At 44.8% G+C, this 6009-nt stretch overlaps 1 long non-coding RNA gene across 1 annotated transcript; it reads right to left on the minus strand.

The window, feature by feature from the left end:
• Window positions 1-2602: 2602 nt before the first annotated feature.
• On the minus strand, window positions 2603-5994 carry LOC144328070 (uncharacterized). Its single transcript, XR_013393317.1, has 2 exons — window positions 5590-5994; window positions 2603-5313 (listed from the first exon to the last, which is right to left on the minus strand). It is a non-coding gene; the product is annotated as an uncharacterized LOC144328070 (long non-coding RNA).
• Window positions 5995-6009: the final 15 nt, after the last annotated feature.

The raw sequence follows: 6009 nt of genomic DNA on the forward strand, positions 1-6009 counted from the left end.
AAACCTATCAATTTCAGGTTCTGTTTCTCATTTTCCCAATCTTACTGGCAACATTTTGAAGATGATTTATTGAGCCCAAAATACCAAGCTATAAATGTGAAACATCAATTATATTGTCAGATTCGGCCAGTATAAACAGCCTGCTGCTCTTTTTAAAAGAACCACTATGTTTATGTTGGGAAATCAAAATAATGTCCTAGATATGCTAAACAAGGCAATATTTTCTCCAGAAGTAGGCTACTAGTACATTTTAACTAAATATGAAGTAACTATCCTATCTTGAGCAACATGAGAACGCACAGCCTAATTATAAACTCCTACTCTTCCTATTAGAGCGCCATCTATTCAATGTCTTACCACATTATTAGAACAAATAAGCTATCAAGAAAATGATTTCACTGTTATTATATTGTTTCTACACATAACAATGCCATTGCAACTTGCATGCCCGGAACTCCAGTTTGGAAATATTTGAATATTTGGATTTGTCATCGATGGTTTTCAGTCTCTGTATTCATACAGATGCGGATAATTAATATGCAGCTGGCTTTTGCTTACTGAAAGCAGAAATAAATATTACTAAATTATTCAAATGTGAGAGACAGTGTATGGTCATGTGGATGTATCAAGACTGCCTAGGGAATGTTGTTCCCACTATTGAAGCAGGGCTGTGTTTGGTGCCCTCTTGGTGCCCCATTTATAAAAGGACAGAAGCCAGGGTCCTTACCTGGATAGGAGAGGAACTCTGGACCCTTTTCCTCCTTCCTGCCTGGGGAATACACCTCATCCATATTCTTTCATTTCCTAAAGGGGACAGGGTTGCACAGGAAATGGTCTCTGTGAAATACATACCCTTTGAGGAGGCAGTGGGGGTTGTGCGGTTCAGAAGCGGTGTGCTGCTGGCAAAAGGTGACATCAAGCCAGCCTCTCAGCTGCTGCCTGCGCACCCACAAGCCAGGGACCTGTTGGACGTCCCGTTTCAAGGTCAGTACTGTTGAGAGCTATGCTCATGAGCTGCTCTGTCCCCTGTTCAGCCTTCAAGGGCTTTAGTATTTTCCTTGAATGGGTGGTGAGGGTTTAGCCAGGCGGTGCCCCTACTGCCCGGTATCTGGATAGCCTTGTCAGTGTGCACACAGACGTGATTACCGTATTTTGCGCCCCATAGGACGCACCGACCCATAAGGCGCACCTAGTTTTTTTTTGGGGGGAAAGAAAATTTTATCCCCCCACCGGCAGAATCCGTGACCAGGGGAGTGAGACAGTGGAAGAAGATTGGAAGAAATTTAAAATATATCTCAAAAACTGTTGTAAAATTGAGGAGTGCTGAGATGTTATGGTGTTAAGAAACAGAGAATTGCAGCTGTAAATCATAAGTCTAAGGAAATTATAACGAAAATAAGTCATTAATTAAATAAAGGGTTGCTGAGAAAAGGTAAATATAAGGATGCAGAAAAAGGGAGGTATGGGGAAGTCCGGGAAGTAAAGTGAAGGAAAATAAGTTTAAGAAATTATACATGTTTATTTGTTTGTATGTGTTGTTTTGTTTTATTGTTTGTTTTTATTACATGTTTGGAAAATTAATAAAAATTATTTAAAAAAAAAAAATAAAGAACATTTTATCCCCCCCACCCCAGGCGCTTCCCCCGACCCCAGCCCCCAGAACAGGCTGCTCTGTGCAAGCTGCGGAAGCCCTCCCGCGGCTTGCGCGGAGCTACCCGAAGCCCCAACGCGACTGCTGAGCGCGCCGGGGCTTCGGGATAAGAGGCGGCTCTGCGCAAGCCGGGGGAGGGCTCCCGCGGCTTGCGCAGAGTTTCCTGAAGCCTGCATTCGCCCCATAGGACGCACACACATTTCCCCTTCCTTTTTGGAGGGGGAAAAGTGCATCCTATAGGGCGAAAAATACGGTAGTTATCTGGATGTTTGAGGCCCCATAACTTGCTTTTCTTTTCTTGGCATTGAGCTTGACACCATGGATCTGCAGTGGAGCTGTAGCTTCTGCTCGCTTTCCTCCCTACTACAGCCAAGGGAGCCAGGTTTCTTTTCCCTCTGTCTGCCTTGCGCTGCTTCCCTGCTCATCTCGCAGCTGTAGGAGGCTGGTTGCCACTCCCTGCTCTCTTCTCCTTGCTGTGGCAACTCAGAAAAGAGGAAAATCAATCTGCTATGGTCCTCTCAATGCTGTAGTGCATATATGAGTATATATGTGTGTGTGTGTGGGTGTGTGTGCATATATGTATTGTTTTTATGTATAATTTTACAACTTTTAATTGACACCATCATTCCCTCGTAAACTACTGTTGCCTTTTATGTTTTTTTTCTTTTCTTCTGGTCTATGACCGTAATAAATTTATTCATTCAATGCTGCTACTGTGCATGCAGGAGTGAGGGAAGTGGAGACACGGGGAGGGCCTCTGTGTCGTGGTTCCCTCGAGAGCCAGCAGTTTTTGGCTATGTGTGGTTTTGCAAATACGTACTACTGCTTCTGGGGCAGAACCGTCACATGAGATGGGACCACACTGTAACAGATTTTGTTTTGCAGAGCTTTCCATAGGATGTGTCTTGGGGGAAGGATATGGTAGATGTATAAGAAAATGTATAAAAATACTCAAGCGTAAATTGCTATTTTATTGAAACAACAATAATATAATTTGTATGTGATCTGTAATCCGTAAAGATAGAAGGTATCAAATATGAATTAATTTTTTAAAATTTATTGCACTTGCACTACTATTAACTGCTTGTCACACAATTCAGAAACAATCTAAATTAGATGTCATGTGTGTTGCCTATTTATAGTATTAGATTGTAAACAAGTCATTAAAGGTAAAGGGACCCCTGACCATTAGGTCCAGTCGTGACCGACTCTGGGGTTGCGGCGCTCATCTTGCTCTATGGGCCGAGGGAGCCGGCATACAGCTTCCTGGTCAAGTGGCCAGCATGACTAAGCCCCTTCTGCTGAACCAGAACAGCGCACAGAAACGCCGTTTACCTTCCCGCCGGAGCGGTACCTATTTATCTACTTGCACTTCGTGCTTTCGAACTGCTAGGTTGGCTGAAGCAGGGACCGAGCAACGGGAGCTCACCCCGTGGTGGGGATTCGAACCGCCGGCCTTCTGATCGGCAAGCCCTAGGCTCTGTGGTTTAACCCACAGCGCCACCCGTGTCCCATAAACAAGTCATTACACGCAACATATTCCTGCTGATGCATGCTGGACTTCCTGACATTGTACAACATACTCACTTGTCAACACTTGCTTGCTAAGCCCTGTCAGCGAACTTGACCACTGATCAGTTATAACTTGCCTTTTGTGTGTTTACTTGGAAAATAAAGTAATCACTACGACTTTAACTCTATGTTACATAAGTAAACACATGGGGCGGATGAGGACCAGAGTGAAGCCAGGGGCGGGGATCACAGCCCACCTGCCATTGGCCAAGTAGGCAGACAAGCCGTGGTCCATTTCCCAGGCCTGGATGAAGGCGAAAAGAAGACACCAAGACTTCAAAGCTCAATATGGATAAAGGATTGCCAGAACAGGAACATGAAATGGTAGAGTTGGAGGCGGGTGAAATGGAGAAGTCCTTCACACAGGTGCTTAGTGAAATGAGAGTTGTGGTGTTGCAGAGGTGGAAAGAAGCCATGGATGGAGAGCGGAAGAGATATACTGATCAGGCAGAGATAGAGTTGAGAGAGAAAGGACTCTGTGCACGACTAGGAGTGAATTCAGAGGAAAAAGCTATCAAACCTCTGGCACTTTTTAGGGGAAGGGAAATGGAAGAAACATAAATGGAAGGGATTTTAAAAAACAGGATGGAAAACCACAGGAAATGCAACAGGAAATGGGAATTGAAGATATAGCACTGGGTTCAAATTAATGAATAATAAGAGAATTGTGGAATCTTATTTTAATATACACTCACAGTGGACTCTTGATATTATGCACTTTGTGTTTTTATATTGTGATTTTATGTTGCAACCACGCTGAGAACTACAGGTATAGGGCAGTATACAAATTAATTAATTTTGATTACAGAAAAACGACTGTTGAAATGTATTAATAACGATAATTAGAGAACCCCCTTTTGGATTTTTTGTGTAAAAAGAAAAACGAATTAATGTGAGTCATTTGGGTTGGAAGACTGGGCAAATATTGCCTAACAGAAAGTAGATCTGTTGGGTATCATCCTAGAGTATTTGGGACAATTTCATTTATGTAACCAATAGGCAGAAAATCAGAAGTCCTTTTTATTTTTCCTCTTTTCCCCCTTTTCTTCCCTTCGCTGTTTCTTCTTTCACTGTGTTTTCATTTCATTTCATTTAGATTTGTTTCATCTTATTGTACTATGACAAGGTTTTAATAAAAAAATTTTAAAAAAACACCTCCGTCAATAAACGGCAGCTATGAAACATTTGATTTCATTTTACACCCACCCACCAATCACTATGAGGAAGCAGTTGTTGTTGTTTAGTCGTTTAGTCGTGTCCGACTCTTCGTGACCCCCATGGACCAGAGCACGCCAGGCACCTCTGTCCTCCACTACCTCCCGCAGTTTGGTCAAACTCATGCTGGTCACCTCGAAAACACCATCCAACCATCTCATCCTCTGTCGCCCCCTTCTCCTTGTGCCCTCCATCTTTCCCAGCATCAGTGTCTTCTCCAGGGAGTCTTCTCTTCTCATGAAGTGGCCAAAGTACTGGAGCCTCAGCTTCACGATCTGTCCTTCCAGTGAGCACTCAGGGCTGATTTCCTTAAGAATGGATGCGTTTGATCTTCTTGCAGTCCATGGGACTCTCAAGTCTTCTCCAGCACCATAATTCAAAAGCATCAATTCTTCAGCAATCAGCCTTCTTTATGGTCCAGCTCTCACTTCCATACATCACTACTGGGAAAACCATAGCTTTAACTATACGGACCTTTGTTGGCAAGGTGACGTCTCTACTTCCCAAGATGCTGTCTAGGTTTGTCATTGCTTTTCTCCCAAGAAGCAGGTGTCTTTTAATTTCGTGGCTGCTGTCACCATCTGCAGTGATCATGGAGCCCAAGAAAGTAAAATCTCTCACTGCCTCCATTTCTTCCCCTTCTATTTGCCAGGAGGTGATGGGACCAGTGGCCATGATCTTCGTTTTTTGGATGTTGAGCTTCAGACCATAGTTTGCGCTCTCCTCTTTCACCCTCATTAAAAGGTTCTTTAATTCCTACGCACTTTCTGCCATCAAGGTTGTGTCATCTGCATATCTGAGGTTGTTGATATTTCTTCTGGCAATCTTAATTCCAGCTTGGGATTTATCCAGCCCAGCCTTTCGCATGATGAATTCTGCATATAAATTAAATAAGCAGGGAGACAAAATACAGCCTTGTCGTACTCCTTTCCCAATTTTGAACCAATCAGTTGTTCCATATCCAGTTCTAACTGTAGCTTCTTGTCCCACATGAGGAAGCAGTATGTCAGTTTAATAAACCCAACTTTGCTATGAGGCCATTAAACACACACAGAAACTCTCCCCTCCCCCAGCCTAAAAAGAAAACAATTCTGTACACGCCCAGAAACACTCCCGTCGCTCCAACCGGCAGAAACAACTGTGAAACAAACCAGGCCCGCGGTCCTCGCTGCTCGACTAAGGAGACCGTCGGGTCAGCCGCCTGGCTCGCTCCCTCGCGCTGAGCGGCCGCCGCCAAACTGAACTCGAAAGCGCCGCCTCAGACTCCGCGTCCAGCGAGTCCCGCCCACCCTCGGCTTGGATTGGCCGACGGCGCGCGGCGGCCGGAAGGTGTCAATCAGGGCGAACCCGAAGCCTCGCCCCGATTCGTCAAGCCCCTCCCATCCCGTCACTTCCTCCCCAGCCCAACCTGCTTTTACAGATTCCTGCTCGGAAAGCGAAAAACATCGCAAACAGAGAGAGACGGACAAGAGAAGAGAAGAACGGGTGTCAGAGGAGCGCTCTGATTGGCTGCCTTGCTTTCTTGCGTCAGCCGGTCGCGCTAATGGCACGAACCATTTGAGGGGAGGAAG

This window comes from Podarcis muralis, chromosome 6 (assembly GCF_964188315.1).
Source record: "Podarcis muralis chromosome 6, rPodMur119.hap1.1, whole genome shotgun sequence".
In the NCBI taxonomy this organism is placed as follows: domain Eukaryota; kingdom Metazoa; phylum Chordata; class Lepidosauria; order Squamata; family Lacertidae; genus Podarcis; species Podarcis muralis.